Consider the following 23,724-nt stretch of genomic DNA (forward strand, 5'->3'; position numbering starts at 1 on the left):
ATACGAAAATAAATTGCATAGAAGTCAGCATAGATACTAATACCTGATTTTCTCCAACTCAAAGTCACGTAATTACATGAAAAGAAGTAATAAGCATCTGTCTACAATTCAAAGTCACATAAATGCATGAATTATTAAAATAACCACCGGCAACGGTAGGTGCGGAACCATTTTAGATACTTTAAATTTTAGAAAAACAACAACAAAATCATGCAAAGCATGATATGTATATTTAAGTGAAGTTAGTGAAATGGACGATCACTCTGTTTGCCGAAAATGCCACGACCATAATAAGTGGTAGAAATGACATCTCTGAGAAGTGGAAACTGCGACAACACGAAAGAAGAAATGGGAAGACATGTAAGTGCACCCACTGGCAATAGAATCCATGCCTTCTTCTGCCTAAACACTAGATACAACGTCGAACTAAAGGCAACCATCATGAACAAGATGGACAGGAAAAGGATAAGCAGACCAATGCAAAGTCGCTTGGGCAGTGCATACAGCAAGTCTTGCTCTGCATAACGCGAGGTGAGACTGGACAAGAACATCAACAGTGAAGTGGTGATTTTAAAAACCGAAACTGCATCTGAAATTGCAAATATTGTGAATGTGCTTGACTTGTAGAACATCGGATAACCAGACTCTGATTGGTTGCCGCCAAGAACTATGATAGCTGCAGCAGTAATAGTACATGAGTTAGCCGTATCATTCATCCATTTCTCTCCTTCTATTTTCAGCTCTCTATGTTCTCTAGTAATTGTTTCACCATTCTTATTTGGATGTATCCTAGTAAATGGATTAAGAAATTTACCAGCTTATTGATTGCTTCTATTCTACTACTAATATGCTACTATAAATATGAATATACCTGAAACCATTGTAATTCACGTTGCATCTGGAGAGCTGCACCCGATACTAAATTGAGCTTGTTAGGAGGTGCCAATCGTGCGGCCAAGTGAAGGATTGAATTACCAGAATTGTCGATTACTTCTGAATAGTTGATTCTGTAGTTGCTCGTACGATATATGAGATTAAACCCTTTCTCACAACGGTTCTTGACGGCCACATGGAGAAAGTTCTGATTCAAATAATTCCTAGTATGAATTGCAAAAGGAAGTGTCCTTACAATTTCCTCTACAACATCATTATTTCCTGATTCAGCTGCTGCTATAATGGTGTCTTTGCAGATAGTTTGTGCTTGTCTGTAGTCTAAAGGTTCTATAAGGTTGCATAAATATTTCACAAGCTCCAGCGCTTTCTCATGAATCAATTTCTTTTCATGAAACCAATTAATGCCAGGCGCTGAAATGCAAACAACATGCGAAAATAAAGCATGTCACATATATAGATTGCCTGAGAGTAATAAGATTCAAGTATTTGATAACATGGCAAAGAGTTGAGTGCATTTTTAGGACACCTTGGAGCCTCTGTACCAAAACCATTTTAGATAAGAAATTAGTAATAGTTTTGAATGTCTACATGAATCACTTGCCTAGAATAGTTTGGTTCTCAATATCCAAAGATTGTGGCTTCATATCAATCTTCAAAATACCTTCAAAATTTTAAGGTAATACTCAACTAAAATAATAAAATACTCACACCAGTATATGGGATGTTTCCGGAAGCCGAGTTGATCATCCTCGTCCGTGGAGAATGTTGTTGATCTGGATGCTATCTTCTCCAAAACTCTACCAATGGCCATATAGGGATACTTGTGAATCAAATCCAACGCTATATCTGATCATCGTAATTCACATATAGTATATACAATTAGAAGCTGTTTTGATGTTCTGTATGATTATATATATCTTGATAGATTACTTACCAAAAAAGTCAGATCTGATCATGAGAGGTACAAGCGTGAGGCCTCCATCACTATTGAAAATCAACAACTAAAGAATATTCCTATAACCGTGATGGGGGAATTTGTTGATATTGTTCGAAAGGTAGAGCAGCTTAGGAAATCTGGTGACCAGCATTTCCGCAGCGTGATAGTTCCTCGCGGATGCAGCAACGTGCAGTGGGTTATTCCCAACCGAATTCATTAAGGTTAATGAGGAGTCATCAGTGATCAAATCAAGCAGATTGGACACAAAGCTTTCTGTGCAGGGCTGTTTCTGAATACGAGCTCAGCCTCCTTTGCACTGCCGCAGGATCTTGATCCAAATGTTGTTTAGCCATGTCCCAATCACCCCACAGCGCAGCTCTGTACAAATCCGAGTCTTTATGCCAGTCTTCCCCTATTCATCACCATTACTAACTAACCTTAACTAATTTCATTTTTAATGCCATGTGCTTTGTGTGCATTGTTGCGTTTGCGTTTGAGTGCAGATCAGTGTGTATTGTGTGTACTATATTATGGTTTGTTTGTGTTGATAGGTAAATATTTTTATAACTATTTGAAATTCTATATACGGTTGTGCTAGTGTGCTAACTATCTTAATGTGCTACTTGCTAACTAATCAACACATTATATTAAAAATGTCAACACAGTAACGTGAGTATGTCAACAAAAATTTATCTTGACATTTTGCTCAATTACTACTAGTTCACTAATCAATACATTATATTAAAAATGTCAACACAATAACATTAGTACGTCAACACAAATTTATCTTGACATATACAAAATGACAACACAAATTTGTGTTGACATATTCATGTCAAGGGGAGTTTATCCATGGTCAATTTTGGAACAAATCCAAAAAATTATATTTGTACATCGTAAAAAAGATATATTTGTTTTGTGGAATTAACCATTTACTTTCTTTTGGAAAGAAATTATGTTCAAACAAGCAAATATGTCATGGTTACAGGAGTCTATCCATCGTGTATAGGCTTTAAAGGCATCATGGCAGAACCGTCGAGGTTAAGTAGGGACCTAACATATCGAATGGAACAATACATAGACAAGTAAATCCCTTATGAATTTGAATTCTAAAGTATTCTTTAATTTCATTTGTTGACATTTTAATATAATATTTTGATTTAGTTAGCAAGTAGCACATTAAAATGGTTAGAATTTGATCACATCCCTTCTATATACTCCCACTATTTATTTTGGCTATAGAATTCAAAGTACAAAATTAAGTGGAAAGTATGAGTATTAATTCCATGCAAATCCAAATTAAACGTTCTTACAGAATTTAGAATTGAAGACTTTAATTGGAAATCCGAGTCTCCAATTCTAGAGTACCAAGGTACCCTAAGGATTAGCGGCATTGTTACCTTGGTAAGTGCCGGTGGAGGAAGAGCTCACCATGCCAACTGCCGAACTGGATTGTTGCAAGGTCGATGAGCTAGCCATCTATTCTCGTAGGATCACAAATTGTCTTTGTTTATTCCTTTGTAGAGCTCACCATGCCAACTGCCGTGAATGAAACCATCTTCCTACTTATATATTTTAGTCTTTGTTTATTCCTTTATAGGATCACAAATTGTCTTTTTTTTTAATGTACTCTATGAATGATACTCATTACCTAGTGGCGATATGTTAATGAACAAGTATAAAATTTAGGTCAAATATATAAAAATTACGATACACTTTTATTTCAATTGTGTATGCCAGCGGAATGGATAAGGTGTGCCTAGGGGTGCTTAAACGTTTCTTCGGTTCTCGGTTGATCGGAACCTAAACTGGAACCGGCCGATTAATTGAGAAACCGGAAAAATCTGTACGGGTTTTGACCTTATAAATAAAATCGGTTCTGGTTCGGAATCGGAGCCGACCGGTTCCTAACCGGAAACCGGATTATAATTCAATTTTATCTTTTTATAATTTAATTAAATTAATTTTGAATTAAAGTAAAATAATTTGAAACATTGAGTGATTTAAAGAAAAAGATAAAAATATGTAAAAAGAAAGACATGTTGTAGTGCGACTTGAGAAGTAAGATTAATTTCGTGAAGAGTGTGTTTGTTATAATATATAATTTCAATTTTATGAAATGCAATTTGGATTTTTAATAGTAATTGATTTTCAAATTTTCTATTTGATAAAATTAAATAATTTTTAAAATATATTTTAATTTCAAATTCTTTTGTTTGGTAAGGGAAAAATTAATACTCCCTCCGTTCCTGATAATTTGTCACTTATTTCTTTTTTCGATCGTCTCTAAAAATTTGTCACCTTTCACTTTTACCATTTTTGGTAGTGAATCCACATATTCCACTAACTCATTTACACTCACATTTTATAATAATAATAATATATAAAAATTGGATCTACCTGCCACTAATTTTTTCAACTCACTTTTTATTACATTACTTAGAACTCGTGTCGAGTCAAATGTGCTAAGTAAAAGATTCGAATTGACTTTTAATTAAATAAGATTTTAATATATTTTGAGCTGAATGGGAAAGGTGCATGTGTCGTGTGTGTTGTGTTTTTTTTATGTGTGTGTGCAACACTGCGGCGTGTGTGTTGTGTCACATGTGTGTCTACACTAAGAGATAATATTAAATTTTTGTGTATGTTTTGAATTTAAAATATTTAAATTTAATTACAAATTCAAATATTTTGCTGCACTAAATATTAAATTTGAAAATGAATGTTACCGTTACAAATTAAAAAATAACACACTATGTATAGTCATGTTTTACTCTCTATAGCTCCCACTTAAAATAAAAATAAATAGAATTCACTATATTACCATATCCCAAGTAATTTGTAGAGAGAAAAGACACTCACACACGCCATAGAAGACGAAGAAAAAAATATGTTAAAAGTAAATATTTTTAAAACACTCTAAAAACACTAATCACCGCTTTTTTTTCATCTTATTATCTTAATTATCTTCATTATTTCCTTTGCAATCTTTTTAAATCTTAATCTTCATTAGTTTTGCGAAGCATGTGAAGGCCCGACAGAATACTTTCTGATTAGCTTTCTAGCATAGCTAATTGAATCTACGAGTTGATAAATCTCATTAAAGTTGCAATATTCCTAACGTTTTGAGGTGTTAATTGCAACTTTAATGAGATTTATCAACTCGGAGATTCAATTAGCGATACTGGAAATCTAATCAGAGTGTATCCTGTCGGGGCTCCACATACTTCGCAAAAATATCGTATGGCCAAACCTCCTTTGAGGAAGCTACAAAGCGTTGCTCCAATGGCTTTTTAATGATCAACTGTATTTGTAAGATTAATACTAATTTGTTTAGGTTAATTATTATAGTTGCTTTTAATATAATTACGATTGTTAATATATGATGAGCAGCCATGTTTGTTGGGCTTCCATTGCTTCTGCCCTACAAAAATATGGGGACTAGTTTTGGAAACAGAGTCAACTTTGCCGTGGCCGGGTCCACCGCAATTAGACATATGATTCATCTGAGAATGATTATGAAGACGAGTGAAGTTTTTTTAGAAAATGAGCTCATATTTATAATATGTCAGGTGAAAAGATATTCTAGAGAATCAAAACAAATCTAAAAAGACTAAAAATAATAAGAATAATACAAAACTATATTCTAGATTCATGGAAAAAAAAAACAAAAGAGGTGGAACAAATATATACAACCAATACGATCCTATATCATACGAATTCAGTTATCTTTTGATTCACCATATGTTTCTTTTAGATATATGTTTTCTTGTCGATAAGTTATGGTCGTAGTATTATAAATAGAATAGATTGTTTTGATTTAATCATTCAAAGAATAAACTATTTTCTCTACCAATCGATTGTGTTCATCAAATCGTAGCTATCCAAATCTGCTCGACAGAAAAACCCCACATGCATAACTAGGGTTGGCAAAATATACCGAAATACTGCACTTACCGTACCAAAAAAATATCGAAAATACCAAATTTTCGGTATACCGCACTTTTCGGTACGATATGATACCTTACCGACAGATTTAGGTACGGTAAAGGTGTAAATTTTGTATATACCGCGGTATAAGGTATTATACCGCACTATACCGTTAATAATTATATATATTTAATATATTTATTTATTTATTTATAATATTTATCATATTTATTATTTTCAATATTTTATATAATCAAACATGTTTGACTTGCGGTATACCGCAAATGTCGGTAAGGTAACGGTTTTCATATTTTGACATACCGACTTTTCGGTATACCGAAAAAATCGGTACGGTATGGTATCATATTTTCTCGTACCGTACTTTTCGGTATAATATGTGGTATACCCATTTCGATATGGTATACTGTACCGATCCAACCCTATGCATAATCCTACCCCTTCGTCAGCCGAGCCGCAAAATTCACCACCAAGCCCCAATCTGCGCGACGAGAAATATCTCCCGCGCACCCGATTCCGGATCGCCGAGCCAAATTTGGGCCGCCGATCGTCTATCGCCGCCGGCAACCATCAAGGGAAACTCCATTAACAACTAGTGCTTTCATCGTGATCTCGTCTTCCGATTGCAATCATCATTTCGTCCAGCTACGCCGACTATAACCATTGCCAATTCAAACTCAACCATACACAACCGCTACCTGGTCCGGATTTCCCTACCAAATAGCTTCGCCACACCGCTTTCACAATACCCCACACAACGTTCATCCGCCGTTAGACCTTCTCGACCCCGCAATGCGCCAAGAATGGCCCATGGGGCATGCCCGGGGGGGCGACAGTAGCCCAGCCAATCTGGCTTCCGGTACTTCTCGCCCGAGGTATCATACAGAAGGAGAGCTTGTTCCTCGTGCTAACAGCAGACGGCAATCGCGACCCCGAGATCCCACTCCTTAAATTCCTGCAATGGAGGGACTCTATCATTACAAAACTTGATCGATTGATAGATGCCATGGATAAATTTTAGATTTGTTTGGACGACATGGATAGTCAGGTGAAAGTATTCCGTCCGCCGACACGGCCTGATCCAAAACCACACTACAGGCTACAAGCGCCCGTCGTCCGATCTCTCCGGAGATCCATACTGGGGATACGTATACCCATCATTCTTTGAGCAGCCGCTGTCCATGGTGAGTGCGTCGCAATTCCACCCCGCCTACCAGCCACTGCGACTAGACATGTTCACGGTTCGAAAAACCAACAGTTCACGGTTAAAAAAAGTATAAACCTGAAACCACTGGTTTTTATCGGTACTGTTAGAGTTTTGTATACTAGAGATCATATTTCGAGTGATTGGATATTGTAAAAACCCTTATTTTATTTTCATAACAATTTTTTATTATTCCGAACCTAGCTAGTTGGAATTTGATTATTCCATGAATAATAAATAAGTGTTTCTTGGTGAGTCCACTCTTGAAATTAACAAGATATTAATTATTTAAGTCTATAGTCAGTCATTAATTAATTAATGGACATTTATATCTTTAGCGTGAGAAATAACTTTCTAAAAGTGAACCCGAGTTACTTGTAATTTTGGATTAGGATGGGTAATTCAATATTATTACTGTAGTGGTTGATAATAATATTTCAATATGAGCTTGAATTAAATTTGGGGTTCAATATAATTAGAAATGAGCAATTGGGTGTGACCTCATCCAAACCTCCATAGATATCTAACTGACCCAATATGTAATTTAATATACATAGGAGAATAGGGAGGTGATCAAATGAAAACTCTAAATATTGTACAAACTCAAAACTATGATCTGGACCATTGAAAAATGTCAATGGATCACAAAAAAGCATCAACAGGAAAATGTCAATAGAATTTCAACGGTAGTCAATGATTGATGTTGTGTTGATACTCTGTTGACATTAAAATTTTAAAATTTTACACTGTTGCTATTATATTGAAACTGTGTTGAAGCCGTGTTTAGGAGTTTTTGAGTTTGTACAATATATAAGTTTGCATTTTATCACTACCCTAGGAGAATAAATGATACACATAATACTTTTTTATTTAGAATTTTCATTCCCCCTCTCTCTAGGAGGGGCCGATTTTTCCCTCTCTATGTGTGGGAGTTCTATCTTCTTTATTCAAGTCATATATTTTGATAAGATCAGCCCACCTTGATATCGAAATATAGTTCGGGAATAAGTCAAAAGATTTGTGATCATCATGTGGAGAAGTAGCGAGCAAACTTCAATTCTTTGGAGAATCAAGAAGATATTAAATCCTCTCTGTAGAAAAGCATGATCAAAAGCATGTTTTAATTTAAGTTTTGAGCATGATATATGTGATAATTACACGAATAGGTTTTGTCTAAATAATCTGCTAAATAGATCTAATTCTCTGATTTATTTGTGCTTCCGATGCCAACCCCATACCATCAGGTTCCAGTTCAAAAATAGTGGTTTGTCAGCTTTTTAACAAAAAAAATTTGGAAATTGATTTTTCAATTCAGTTTTTATTTATTAAAATCAATTGGTCATATACTTAAAGTTAGATCTTAATATTGGACTTGGGACTTTGAATTGGAAGAGAGTGTATGGGGTTATTCTATTTTATAACCACGCACTCTTAGATGTGTTACTCTTCGTTTCAATGTGCCATAAATGTTATTTATCATTATCGATTCGTTTGTATGTATAAATTTATGTATATGTTAACTAATAAATATTATTCCTCCGTCCCATAATGGATGGCACACTTGGAGAATGACATGAGATTTTAGAAGATGTTTTTTATGTTAGCTGGAGAGAGAAAATAACATATTCATATTAATGTGAGAAATAACTTTTTCCTGACTAAGAAATGTGATATCTTTGTATGATAAATTAAAAAGGAAAGTGTGACATCTACTATGAGACGAAAGGAGTATTATACACATTAAGAGAATAATTATTATACAAATTGGAGGGTTCCATGTTCTTGGAGTGATCAAACTAGATTTTGATGCTAATCCTTATACGTTGGGTTCATTGATCAAACCGTCCTGAACACTGTCAAGGTACAAATATGTATAACACCAATGTTGAAATTTTAGTATGAATGGTAAGAGTGTTGAAGACTGATTACTGAAGAGGAAGAAGAGCAACAAAGGCCGACAGAGAACCACGTCCAAAACAACACGAACCCATCGCACTCCGGACGAGGTGTTAGACTCAACGACCCAAATACTTATAAAAGTACGCTTAGTCTTGTAGTTCGCCGACTTTAATTAACTCCGTCACATAAAAATATGGGCCTATGATATGACACAAGAATTAAGACAAAATTGATATAGTAAGAAATATGAGGAGAAGAGTAGTTAAAGTAGTGGTAGTGGATAGTGAGACCCATAACTATTAGTTTATCAAATGTGTAATGCCAAAATATGTTTGTCAAGTTTATCGCAGCCTGTTAGTATGTTAATGTAAGCAAGGAGGGAACAACAATTAGTCAATGAACGAGAAGTGAAGTAAAACGGATCAAAATTTGATCTCCAAAGCAATTATCAAATAGAATTCTAATAGTATCAAAAGTTAATTGTATAGACTCGTAAACTTTTCTCCTTTTTTACTTATCAAAATATTCACAAGAAAATAATGGGACTTAAAAACCCTAACTAACAAAAAGAATTTTCTTCAAAACCTACATAAACAAGATCAACACATCTGTATAAGACGTTAATTAAATCTTGTTTATACCTTTATATTTTACATGATGAGACTTAGGTGGAATACGCTGCCATTGTTGAGAGTTTTTCTCATATGGATTGTCTATGCTGCATTTCTTTCCGTTGCTTGATTGTTTGATTATGGTTTATTAGAGATATGGTTTATCTAGTTTAATATAGATATGGTTTATCTAGTTAAATTAGAGTCAAAATAGAATTATAGTTCATCCCACCAACCACACTGCCACGAATGATGGATAGTATTTTAATGCTATCTTGAGATCTATTATTGTTATATAGCCCATCTGGATATTCACATCGATCAAACATATATGGATTTCCTTCATATCCTGCACTACATGTGCAGCATTCTGTTGAAGATACATACTCATATTCGTGATAATAAGATAAATATCTCTTTTGATATTGATAATAATCAAACAATGATCCACTTTCACAATAATTTGAGTGTGTGTGGTATTCAAAAGGATCGGTAATTTTTATCTTGCAACTATTTTTATCAAAGGACTGATATCCATAATGAGATGGAGATGAGCAATTTAAATTGTAGAACGATCTTTCATTACCATATTCCCACTCAAGTACCAACGGCACAAATCCAAACTCGCGATCAGATGGATTCGACAGATCATTCACAAGGCCTTTATACCTTTTGTAATCCTCATTTTGCAACCATTTCTTATCAACAGGAAAAACATACCCACAGAAACTGTTGTTGGTTTGTATACTTTGGCAAGTAAACTCAAACTCTTGGACTCGTCTTGGAATTGATGTTTGGCAGCAATTTACGCCATTGCAACTGATCACGTCTGTAGAATTAGCATCATCACACATAGTACGACTAACGTGTTGTAGTGTGCTGAGACTGTGAACGGACTTCCTGTGAGTGATACAGGTAGAGATTCTCTTCTTCGCCCTTCAGAGCAGTTTATTGGCGACACGGGAAGATTCACTATAACCACACCACACTGGCAGTTTATTGGCGACACGTATCCTATTTCACCTTTCTCTCCTAGAGCTCTCTCTGCTGCTGCTGCTGTGTCTCCATATCAGTGGCATTGTCGTCTTGGTCATCCGTCTTCTTCCAGCCTTCGTAGTCCAGTTCCAGTTATGTCTGCTTATTTTAATTGTGAATCATGTGAGTTGGGTAAGCACCATTGCACTTCCTTTCCTTCTCGAGTCGAGACTCGTAGCTCTTCTATTTTTGATCTAGTTCATTGTGATGTTTGGGGTCCTAGTAGGATTGAGTCCATAGGGGTTTGAAGTATTTTCTAATTCTTGTTGATGATTATTCTCGTATGACATGGTTATATTTGCTTAAACAAAGAAGTGAAGTCCCTACTATTCACAAATCCTTTTACCAAGAAATAAAAACCCAATATTTTGTTGATTTGCGTATCCTCCGTACTGATAATGCTCTTGAGTTCACACAACAATCTATCTCATCCTTTTGTGAATCTCATGGTATAATTCATCAAACCTCTTGCTCTCACACTTCTCAACAAAATGAGGTAGCTGAGCGTAAGCATCGTCACGTTTTAGATGTTACGCGTACTCTTATGTCTCACATGCATGTGCCTAAGTATCTATGGTCGGATGTTGTTCTTACTGCATGCTTTCTTATTAATAGGATGTCATCTTGTGTGTTGCATGGGGATATTTCTTTTTCGTGTCTTCATCCTAATAAACCTCTTTATCATATTCCTCCTCGCAGTTTTGGGTGTACTTTTTTTTTCATGATCTTACTCCTGGGTTGGATAAGTTGTCCCCTCGCTCTGTTAAGTGTGTTTTTTCTTGGTTATTCTAGAACCGTAAAGGGGTACTGATGCTTTGACCCTCTTACCAAACATTATTATATCTCTGCAGACGTGTTCTTTGAGTTTTAGCCTTATTTTACTCATTCTCAAACTAAACCAACTAGCCAGTTAAATCCTATTCCTTTGCATGCCCAAACTTTTGTATCTCCTACGCCATCGACCTGCAACAACCACTGAAGCCCTTGAAACAGTACCAAGTACAGGCGCATGTCCATTGCCACAATCATCTTCGCCTCCAGCTTCTGAAGATCCAACTCCTCCTAATGAGTTACCCTGGCCATTCGCAAATGTAAACATACTTGTCACCAAACAGCCTGTGTTTAATCGTGTTTCCTTTACTCGATTGAGTGCTCTTTTCGTGCCTTTGCTCTTTGTCTTTTATCTACAGTTATTCCAACTTCTTACCAAGAGGCACTTAAACACCCTTTATGGAGAGCCGCTATGGATGAGGAGATGCGAGCTCTCTTGAGTCGTAGTACTTCATACTGCTACTAAGATGATTGGAGTCAAGAATCTACTTGGAGAATCGGGGTTCAGTTTCGATGAACCTTTACCGATGCATTCTGATAACCAAGCTGCAATCTATATTGCGAATAATCCGGTTTTTCATGAGAGGACTAAACATATTGAACATATTTCAAAAATTACTGACCAATAGTTACACGAATACTTAGCACATAGCAACTTTTCATTAAAACATATAAGACGCTTTTCACAGGAAACAAATGTGTTGCGTTGACCTAAATTTTCACGTGAAAAGAAAAAATGGTATAATTGTGCCTATATGTAATTCAGTAATTGTTCCTTTACTCTGAGTTTATCAAACAGATGGTCCAATAGAAATACGCCATTAAAGGATATTAGTCAGACCATGCAGAAGAGAATAATAAAGACAACATCTTAGCTAATTTATTCGTTTCATTTCCTTTAGCACAGAGGGTCCAAAGTGTTGGGATATTTGTATGCTTTTCTTCTTTCTTGAAACTTTGTTTTTGGCTCTTCTTAATTTGATTTCGAAGTGACCTTCACATTATTAAAAACAACATGAATATATATCAAATCAATCACACTTATTTCGACTATAATTGTATTAACACTATGATTGTATATTCACCATTCTTTCTAGCAATCAATGAAGATAACCTTTGTAGTTCTGGTCTTCTCCATCCTACACATTGCCATAACCCCAACACTTGCAAGTTCCATGTCGAAGCCCGGTTGTCCAAAAAAATGTTGAAATGTCACCATTCCCTATCCCTTTGGAATTGGTTCCAAGTGCAGTGCAAACTCCTCAGTTATTTGCAAAAATTCAACACGGAACTCCTCGAGGACGTTGCCATACTTGAGCATCATAAACTTGGAAGTAGTGAATGTTTCTATCTACGGTTTGGTTATAGTGAATCTGCCCGTGTCGCCTATAAACTTCTCTGAAGGAAGGCAAACAAGAGAATCTCTACCAATATCACTCACAGGAAGTCAGTTCACACTCTCAGCACACTACAACACGTTAGTCGTACTAGGCTGCAAGACTGCAGTGTGGTTTCACAGTAACGGAACACGAGTTGGAGGATGCTTGGCTATGTGTGATGATGCTAATGCTACAGACGGCATAAATTGCTGCAGAACATCAATTCCAAGACGAGTCCAAGAGTTTGAGTTTACTTACCAAAGTATTCAAGCCAGCAATAGCAGTTTCTGTGGGTATGCTTTTCCTGTTGAAAAGAAATGGTAGCATGATAAGGATTACAAAAGGTATAAAGGGCTTGTGAATGATCTCTCGAATCCATTTGATCGCGAGTTTGGATTTTTGCCGTTGGATTTAAGATAAATGGAGGCATTTTGTTGGAGCAACAGTTGGCTGCTATTGAGAAAGGCATTGAGAAAACCAGACTGTTTAGTTCTGTTGAATTGGCCAAAGCTACTGATGGTTATAATGAGAATCAAGTACTTGGCCGTGGTGGTGAAGGCGTTGTGTGTAAAGGGATGTTGGAAGATGGAAGAATCGTGGCAGTGAAGAAGTCGGAGAGGGTGAACCAAGGTGACGTGGTAGACTTCCTTAACGAGGTTGTGATTGTATCACAGATAAACCATAGGAATGTGGTCAAGCTGTTGGGGTGTTGTCTGGAAACTGAAGTTCCTCGTCTTGTGTACGAGTTCATCCCCAACGGCACTCTTTTCTCTCACATCCATCATCCACATGAAGATTTCCCCTTATTATGGGAAATGAGGGTCAGAATTGCCAAGCAAGTGGCCGGAGCACTTGCCTACTTGCATCTGCTGCATCTGCTGCATCTGTTCCTATCTATCACCGTGATATCAAGTCAACCAACATACTCTTGGATGAGAAATACAGAGAAAAAATATCAGATTTTGGGACGTCAAGATCAATTTCTCTTGATCAAACTCACGTGACTACCCGAGTGGTAGGCACGTTTGGGTACTTGGATCCGGAGTACTTCCAGTCGAGCCATTTCACTGAAAAGAGCGATGTTTACAGTTTTGGTGTGGTGCCGGTTGAGCTTCTAACTGGAGAGAAGGCAATATCGGTTGTTAGAGGTGAAGAAGGAAGGGGTCAGGCCATGCATTTCCTGCATTCCATGAAGCAGGATCAGTTATTCGACATTGTTGATGCAAGGGTGCTCAAAGAGGGCAAAAAGGAGGAGATCGAGGCGATGGCTGAAATCGCTAAAAGATGTCTTCATTTGAATGGGAAAGGCAGGCCAACAATGAAGGAAGTTGCACACCACTTGGAAGGAATTAAAGTAGAGATTCCTGAAAACCAGATACAAAGCAGTGGCTGTGAATGTGATCCAGTTGAAGATGTTGACTCTGATGGCATCTCTTCCATCTCAGAAATCATTGAATTTTCATCGTCTGATGAGTCGTGAAGAATATTACTGTGGCATGTTGAAGTAGTAATTTATTCCGGAGCAAGCAACCTATGATTTTCTTTATCTTCAGCTATTCGGATTCTGTGTGTATGTGTGTGTTTAGTACACAATTAAACTTATTTGTGTAACATAATACAGTATGTGCAATATTAATCATTAAAGACGATTATTAATTGCCTGGAAATTTCTAAGGAAGTGATTTCCAAAGCTTGTGTTGATTACTAAGTTACTGTTAGTGTTTCTACAACAATCTTAATGTGGTAAACAATCAAAAATCTAATTATAGATGCACCAAAAAGTAGATAGTTAGCAGCTAGAGTTCTTGAACTCTACTTCGTAAAACTAGCAAAAAAAAGTACTGATAATCTTCATATTCCTTATGTGCATGGCTATTCTTGATCCGAGGAAATCCAACTCTAGTTTTGCATAGTAAAATTGATGGTATAAAATGTGTGAAGTGACATAAATAACACTCAATACAAGATGCATAAGCAAGAGCCAGAAATTTGTACTATGTGTTTGCCTAGTGGTTTATATCCGAGGCTAAAAGATCGTAGGTTATTATTATTGCTTATTATTGCCTAGTGGCAAAACAGGGATACAATGAAACCAAAGCGTTGATTTGAATTCTTTATTTGGTACATCTCCGTTGTTGCTTATTATTGCTTGTTAACAGGGTATGGGCATGGTCACATACAATCTCTGACCTCAATCAACATTCATCCTATCGCAAGTGAGTTCAAAACTGCAAGTAAAAGGTATGTTCTTCTTCATATGTGTTATATACAAAATCATCTAATTATTGATTGCTTTACTGATGATGTGTGGAACTTATATTAGGATCAATTTGAATGGAAAGCTTGTAAAGGTGATAGCCATGGATTATACAACAAAGGAATGGTATTGCTAGATCTACAATCACTTGAAGAAGATGACCTCCGCATTTCCACGTTAACGAATGTGTGTTCCTAGCTGAGCGTTTCCTTTCCTTCTTCAATTTGTGATCATAGCAGCTTTGTTGTTGTCTATTTAAATAGTCTTTTGTAGAGAAGAACTCGTGTTCTTTATTGTTTTTGTGATGTGTGTTATTTCCCAACAATAACTGCAGTTAAAACTTGTTGAGATATGAACTTTGCTAAAAACTGGAGTTTTGGTTGAACACCAATGATTTTCATTGGAACTCTGCAGGTTAAAAAAAAGAATGAGGTTTCCCTTTATTACTCTCTCTCTGGCTATGCCTCACCGTAGCTGGTGGATCTTTGTCGAAGACTAGTTGCCCAGAAAAGTGTGGGAATGTAACCATTCCATATCCATTTGGGGTTGGCTCTAAATGCAGTGCAAAATGTGTTATTGATTCTTCCGAATGCATAGAATCCGCCTACACAATTATCTGCCAAAATTCATCCTAGGTCTTAATATCATCAACCTCCGAATGCAAGCACTTGTTTTAAAGGTTTAGGTAAGTAAGCGTCTTGAACTTGTTAAAACCTCGCAGGAATCTTTCCAATTCCAGACAGTTTGTTGTTGTTCGAAAAGTCCATGGCTATTGATACAATGCTACTCGTATCAGTTGATGAGGCGAGGGATTCGCCGAGTTTGGGAGGGTCTCTTAACTTGCAGAAGAAGAAAATAACTCATAAAAGATAAATGGCAAATAAAATATAAACTAAATTGATATTTCTTGAGTGATTAATGATATGGAATACTCCACACATATTTATAGTATGTGGGTTACAATAATATTCTATGGAAATAGAGTAAATCGAATCTACTACTCCCTCTATCACACTATAGGAATCTCGGTCGAAATATTACATAAATGGTAATAGGTCTCACATTCCACTAACTTTTTTTCCACTTATATTTTATTATAAAACTAATACTCTGTATGTCTTATCTCAAGTGATTGACTGCTTTTCGGCACGTGTTTGAGGAAAAATGATAATAAATAGTTAAAGTGTAGAGAAAGTAAAGTAAGTAAGAGAATAATATAGATACGACTCGCTTCTATATTATTATCTCTCTTACTGTACTTTCTCTTCACTTTAACTACTTATTATCATCTTCGCAAAGCAACAGCCAAAATGAAATCAATCACTTGAGATGGGACGAAGAGGGAGTATATAAAAGCAGGTCTCACATTCCACTATCTTTTTTCACAAAGTTTCCTTTATATTTCTTAAAACTCATGCTGAACTCAAATGGAACTTCTAAAGTGGGACGGAGGAAGTAATATCTAAGCAAATACATGAAAGATATGGTAAATCAATAACTAACCAAATAGTAGAGATTTGGGAGATATGCTCTTATCAGCTATCTAGTTGGATACTAAAAGGTCTTGAAGAAACTTTGCCACCCAGACTAGATATCCGCCACAAGGTAGTAGCCTATTTCATATCGACCTCATTGGTCGCGAACCTTACATTGGACACCCGACCATCCAACACGTCTTTAAAGACGCCTGAGTCGTTTAGGGCATTGATGTCATTGTTTGACCAAGTCACACCAAAGAACACATGTCAAATCCATAATTGTTAGTCACGACTGCTCCTAAGATGCAGAGTTGTTGGTATATGACTATATTATGCACAATTTTCTCACTTCCAACGGAGAAGCTATGTCGTGCCTCCTGCATATTCAAACAACTATTGTTAGTCTTAGATTTTCGACGACATCGTGAGGTATTCCTCGTTGGATGTGTCTCGAATGCCTTTGCATAATCGTTTTCAATTATTTTCACCTCGTGCTTTTAGCTACATGCAAGTACACATAGAATATAGTCTAACTTTTTCCTGTTGCGAGTTGTCAGAAGGTTGTCGTATGTTTTTGAAGCATGTCCCACTAATAATTGGGTCACGTTCTACTAATACATTTTATGCACATTTTTTTATAAAATAAATATGTAAAAAGTGGTATATGTATTTCATTAAACGAATATACCTACTTTCCAATTCGAGCTGAATCAAAGTAGGATAGATATTCGGGGACAAATACAGTGGTGGGGCGATGGAGGCCGATGGGGAAGGCCCCTCCATTGGCCCTCCATTGTGAGTGCTCTTACACGGCCAGGTTGTTACCCCACACATCCTCCCTCGGTGTGCGTGGGTGTGATTTTTCAGATTTATTATTTTTCATTTTTTAAAATAATGCATGCATTCATTATAACGCACAATATGAAAACTAAAGACGATGAACAACCACCCTTAATTGGTTCACCAAAATTATTCCCAGTTTGTCAAGATCCGTGACTGCAACTAACCCCGCACCATGGCACACGGACACCATTCCGTGAATACCTGCGCCGCCAAGAGTTGTCTCGCAATTCCGCCAACGCAAACCACAACATACTCCAACACAATCTAGTCAAATACATTTGTGCAACTTTGGTTTAAATATAAAATATATAGTTAAAAGTAAAATTGAGGGGGGACCAGAGGCCCCCTGGCCCCAACGTGGCTTCGCCGCTATACATACATATATGTATTTTGGTCCCTTATTTGACATAAACTTGAAGAATAAATTTATTATATTATTACATATTCCCTCCGTCCCCAAAGAATATGCACTTTGGTTTCGATATCAGTTTTAATATAAAATTAGTAAAGTAAGAGAGAGATAGAGAGAAAAAATAATTAAATTATTGTTAGTGGAGAAAGGGTCTCACCTCATTAGAGAAAAGAGTTTTCAAAATTGAAAAGTGTATATTCTTGTGTGACGGACCAAAAAGAAAAGAGTACATATTCTTGTGGGATGGAGGGAGTATTTATTTATAACTTCTATTCTTATGAGAAAACATTTTTAATTATCAAATGTGTAATCTTAAAATATGTTGGCATTATCAAACCTTAACTAAAAAAATATCATGTTTTAGACTGCTAAACAACAACATAATATTATACTGGAGTAAACAATTCATGATTTGTTGAGTTATGATTTATATAAAGTTATATTTGTGAAAAAATCTTGATCGGTTACAAAATCAGAACAAATCAATAGTTTGGTAATTTACAGGTGAAATCTAAAGCTGGTATGTAAAACCATAAAAAGACAGTAAAACCCTATTCCCTTATTATTATTAGATAATTAACATTTTAAAATTATCAAATGTGTAATAACAAAATATAATGTTTGTGTTTTTCTGTAGTTTCTCACTTCTCCATACCGAGCCGGTTAGTACGTTAACGTAAGCAAAGAGGGAACAAGAACAACAATTAGTTAAACAGATCAATTTGAAGCAATTATCAATTAGAAATGTAATACTATCAAAAGATTATCGTTATTGAGTCTTAAACGTTGCTCCTTTTTTACATGTCAAAATATTCACAAGAAGATAATGGGACTTAAAAACCCTAACCCTAACTAAAAAGAAATCGTATTTTTTCTTCAAAAATTGCATTAAGTTTCACCAAGGGCACAAGGAATGCAAGGAGGAGTTTTGGAATCTTGTGGCGGCGTGATTTGTTGCAAGCAATGGTCATGAAATATATGGCCGCACGGAAGAACAGCTACAGCCAGCAGATTTGGGCGCTCGTACATCGTTCCTCCTCCTGCCGGGTATACAACATCCAGTTTGCACAAGAAACACTTGTTCCCGCTTGGTTCTAAAACTGAATTTTCTTCAAAATCTACATGAACAAGATCAAAACAAACATATGATATGTTAACTAAAGCTTATTTAATGCAAACAGGAGGCCAAAAAATCATACCTTTCCATTTTACATGATGAGGCTTAGGCTGCCTTTGTTGAGAGGTTTTCTCATCTGAATCGCCCATGCTGTTATTCTTTCGGCCGCTTTGTTCTCTTTGGTATTTATACTATTGGTTTAATTGTTTGATTTGTTGTTAGAAATATAATCTACTAGTTTATTAGAGATATGCTTTAACTAGTATTTAAATATAGTTCAATTCGAGTCCTGTTTGATGGAGTACCAAATACATGTTTATTCTAATTAAATTCAATCATGACAAAAAAAAAATAGATTTAGTAACATTCTAACAAGTAATTAACCTTGTAAGACAAGGAAAATATTAAAATTAAATAAAAATAATACTAATATGATTATTTTCCTATTTACATGTACTCCTTTAGACGTACATGTTTCTTGATCCCTTGTAATACACATAAAAATAATATTAATATACACGATTAATTATCTTCAACATAAAATTAGTATATACTTAGTAGTATAATTTAAAAAATCCAAGCATATCAATTGCTAATCCTTTCGGCCTTCGAATTCGATAAGCCTCTTATAAATATTGGTGTTTGTCTTTTTCTTATGATAACTTGGAATTCGATAAGCCTCTTATATACATTAGTGTTTGTCTTTTTCTTGTGATAATCTACTTTAGGTTTTTGTCAATGGCATTTAAAGCTATATTCAGTGTTTTGATTGTTTTTGGTTTACTTTTTCCTGTTGGTGCTGTTCGTAATGTTTTTGGGTATTGTCACTTCAATGAAATTTATCAACTGGGTGATTCAATGAGTGATGCTGGAAATTTAGTTAGAGAGTTCCCTGTCGGGGCCTCCATAAACTTCGCGCGACCGCCGTACGGCCAAACGTTCTTTGAGGAAGCTACAGGGCGTTGCTCCAATGGCCTTTTAATGATCGATTATATTGGTAAGATTAATATTAATTTGTTTTGGTTAATTATTATAGTTGCTTTTAATTTAGTTACAATCACAATTGTGAATATATGATGAACATCAATGGCTGCTGGGCTTCCTTTGCTTCCACCGTACAAACACATGGGGACTTGGTTCGGGAACAGAGTCAACTTTGCCGTGGCTGGTTCGACCGCATTGACGTCTGAGGCGTTGGCTGCTCAAAACGTAACGAATCTGGTGACAAATAGTTCTCTTGGCGTTCAATTGGATTGGATGGACTCCTACTTCAATTCCACCAACTTTGATGAGATAGGTAAACAATATATATCCTTTGTTTTACTATCTACTCTATATATATGTAGTAGAATAATTAATATGGAGTATTTGGTTTGGTGAGTATATATAGATCGTTTCAAGAAACTCCGAAGTGCTCTGTATATAGTGGGAGAAACCGGTGGGAATGATTACAAAAGGGAAACAAACGAAGGAATTGATAAGCATGGTTCCTCAAGTGGTTGAAGCCGTGATTAATGGAACTAAGGTGAGTTGACATATTGATATTGATATGCATCAATTGGAGAAACTTGTCATTTTTCTAAAATATCAAATTAATATACTATCACTTTTCTACCTTTACAATTCCTGATTAATTCATATCCAAAATATTGCATTCTTCTACATTTATGGTGGTAAGTTTGCTAGATGATTCATTGAAGATATATTGATAAAACGAATAAAAAAAATACAAAGAAATTTAATCAAAATTTTAATCAATTGCAAAAAAGAGAAAAGTTATGATTTAATTTGCTATTTAATTAGTTATGAGATTGAAAGTTATGATTATGATTACTTTTGCAGAGAGCCATAGAGATGGGGGCAGTAAGATTGGTTGTTCCCGGAAACTTTCCGATCGGTTGCCTTCCGATATACAAAACAGCATTCCAAGGCGCACCCTTTAACGAACAAAATTGCGTGACGGAGCTGAATGAATTTGCAGAGTACCACAACAAGCTTCTGCAAGAAGCCATCCTCAAACTCAAACAAGAGAATCCCAATATTGTCATAGTCTACGGCGACTATTACAATGCTTACCAAGATCTTCTCCGCAAGGGAAAAGAGAGAGGATATGAGGTCGAGAAGGCTTGTTGTGGAATAGGAGGGACATACAACTTCGATTTGAGAAGAATGTGTGGAGGAACTAATGTTAGCGTGTGTGAAGATGTTGATCGACATCTGAGTTGGGACGGCATCCACATGACTCAGCAAAGCTACAAACACATGGCTGCATGGTTGATACCACGCTTCTTTGCTCAACTCGCCTGCTTCTGATCATTTATCATTTTCTTTTTAATTTCTTGTTTTTTTACCATTCATTTTATTTTTCGATTCCAAATTTTTGTGCTACTTAATTAAATTTATTACATTTTTTTTTTGGATATATTTTGTGCATTACTCCTTTTTTTTTTCACAATCCTCTACTATTTACTTTCTACATGCTCCAAAACAATTATAACTAAATAAAGAAATATATTCAAAACTACTATTATGTATTGGTGTTCTATAGACTCCTATATTAAATCTAAGTGATATATTTAGGATAATGACACACTGAAAAATATTAGGGATCTTAGATTGATAGTATTATACTAGTCCTATGTCAGCTACTTACTATATTAAGTCTAATTAAGAGCCAATGTTAAATTTAAGTTAATTTTTATGATTTAAACTTAGTGATGTAATATTTCAATTTTAAAATTTATGAGACAAACCAGATCATACTTCACGATTTAAAATTAATTAAAATTTTATTACTTAAAATTCAATTACATAAAATCATAACTACAATATATTTTGAATTCCATTATACCTTATTTGATCTCTTTAGTAGTGGGCTAATATAAGTTTGAATGTATAATTTGGAGGAAAGAAGAGGTTTGACTTAAAAAAGAATATGTGACGTACGAATAGAGATGACAGTTATTCCCGTTAATGTTTTTCCTTTTACCAAAACGCAAAGCAACGCCGCTCTTTCTTTTATTCTTCACAATTTGGTTTAAGAAGAAAAGAAAACCCTTTTTCTTCTTTAATTGCAAACCCTGAACTATATATATAATCCATCGCCAATCTTCATCACAATCACTTTCCCTTTTCCTTGAATACCATTGCTTCTTTCTTCAAGTTTGTTGGCAATGTTAGGAGAGGAAGAGGCATTGAATTCATACGGAGATGGAATTGCATGGGTTAGGTCATCGATGATCGGAAGAGGGAGTTTTGGGCGTGTTTATCTTGCAACTCTGCGAAACCCCTCTTCCAAATGGAGCTCTCTGCCGCCGGTGATGGCCGTCAAATCTGCGGAGGTTTCCTCCTCTGCTTCGCTTCAGAAGGAGAGGGAAGTTTACTCCAATCTGCGGAGGAATCCTTACATAATTCAGTGCTACGGCGATGAGATTACAATCGGCAGCAGCGGCACCATGGCCTTCAATTTGATGCTCGAGTACGGCTCCGGTGGAACCTTAGCCCGCAGGATTAAGGAGTCCGGCGGGAATGGATTGGGTGAATTGGAGGCGAAGCTTCACACGAGGTCTATTCTGAGAGGATTGAGACACATTCACGAGCTTGGATTTGTGCATTGCGATTTGAAGCCTCATAACATTCTGCTCCTTCCAATCAGGGGCAAGGGTTTAGGAATTAGGGCCAAAATTGGGGATTTAGGGCTGGCGAGGAAGGTTAGCATTAGCAAGAAGAGGAAATTGGGGGTTTGTTGTTGGGAAGGAACTCCGATGTATTTGTCTCCTGAGGCGGTCATAGATCACGTGCAGGAGGCTCCGTCTGATGTCTGGGCGGTTGGCTGTATCGTGCACGAGATGCTGACCGGAAATCACCATTGAAGGGAAAGGAGGAAGAGCTTGAGATTCTGAGAAAGATAGGAGAAGGGCATGAGGTGATTGAAATTGGCAATGGAGTATCAAAGGAGGCTAGGGCATTTCTCAAGGGCTGCTTTGTTAGGAATTCTAACTTCAGATTCACTTGTGAAATGCTGCTGCTTCATCCCTTCCTTCAAGGTTTGGAAGATGATGACGTTGATGATGCCGGAGTTGATGTTGATCAATATGTCGTCCCTTTCGATCCGATTGAATCCTTTGCTCTGGTTTATGATGATGATGATGATGATGATGATGATGAGTATACTACCGACTCATCAACAGAGGAATGGAGCCATGGATCTGAGACAAACAGTGGTGATGCCAAATTCATATCTCAACAAAATGTACCTGTGGAAGGTTTTTGAGTTAGATTTGTAGTAAATGATCATAGAGTTTACTTTCCTTAACTGTATATGTTCAATTTATAGTCCACATAATTTGATTCATATGTAGTACATAATTTACAAAGGAGAGAACCAAAACAATTTTGTTGGATAATGTAAACAGAGATTCACCATTTATGTTATCATTTTTTTCCTGGAAGAAGCTCAGTTTGTTAGTCTTGTTACAGTTAATGATACACTATTAGTTGAGAATGCGGCAGTGGTGAAGTTAGCTTTTGAGGCTATCCAAGCCGTCCGTACAATTGACTCGCTCATGCAGACGAGCCCCAACTCTCCGATGGGGACATCCCACATCCGCATCACTGGAGGTGACTGATCCCTCAACGCCCGAAGCAGATCATGGTCCCCCACGCTCTCCATCAACACAATGTAGCGACTCTTGACAATCCGTGCAGTCTCTGTTAAGCTTCCCACATACATCTCATTCGTCTTCATCATCTCCAGGTAACTCCAGCAGCAACAACTTTGCAAGCATATTAACCAAACACTTGGTGATTTAAAAGGAGTGAAGATTTTCTTTTGGATAAAGTTGATAACCATCTTCAAATAATTGTGTTGAGTAGGATT

General features: G+C 36.2%; 4 pseudogenes; 3 read left to right on the forward strand and 1 right to left on the reverse strand.

The window, feature by feature from the left end:
- Window positions 1-242: 242 nt before the first annotated feature.
- LOC125206107 (uncharacterized) lies at window positions 243-2,048 on the reverse strand (annotated as a pseudogene).
- A 10,414-nt stretch (window positions 2,049-12,462) lies between these two features.
- LOC148923061 (wall-associated receptor kinase-like 1 pseudogene) lies at window positions 12,463-14,218 on the forward strand (annotated as a pseudogene).
- A 5,608-nt stretch (window positions 14,219-19,826) lies between these two features.
- Window positions 19,827-21,161, forward strand: LOC125206109 (GDSL esterase/lipase At5g03980-like; annotated as a pseudogene).
- Window positions 21,162-21,883: 722 nt separating this feature from the next.
- LOC125204481 (mitogen-activated protein kinase kinase kinase 20-like) lies at window positions 21,884-23,299 on the forward strand (annotated as a pseudogene).
- The last annotated feature ends 425 nt before the right edge of the window (window positions 23,300-23,724 follow it).

The sequence above is a fragment of the Salvia hispanica genome, chromosome 6 (assembly GCF_029641045.1).
Source record: "Salvia hispanica isolate PSC_SH4W2 chromosome 6, Shi_PSC_v1, whole genome shotgun sequence".
Classification (NCBI taxonomy): Eukaryota; Viridiplantae; Streptophyta; class Magnoliopsida; order Lamiales; family Lamiaceae; genus Salvia; species Salvia hispanica.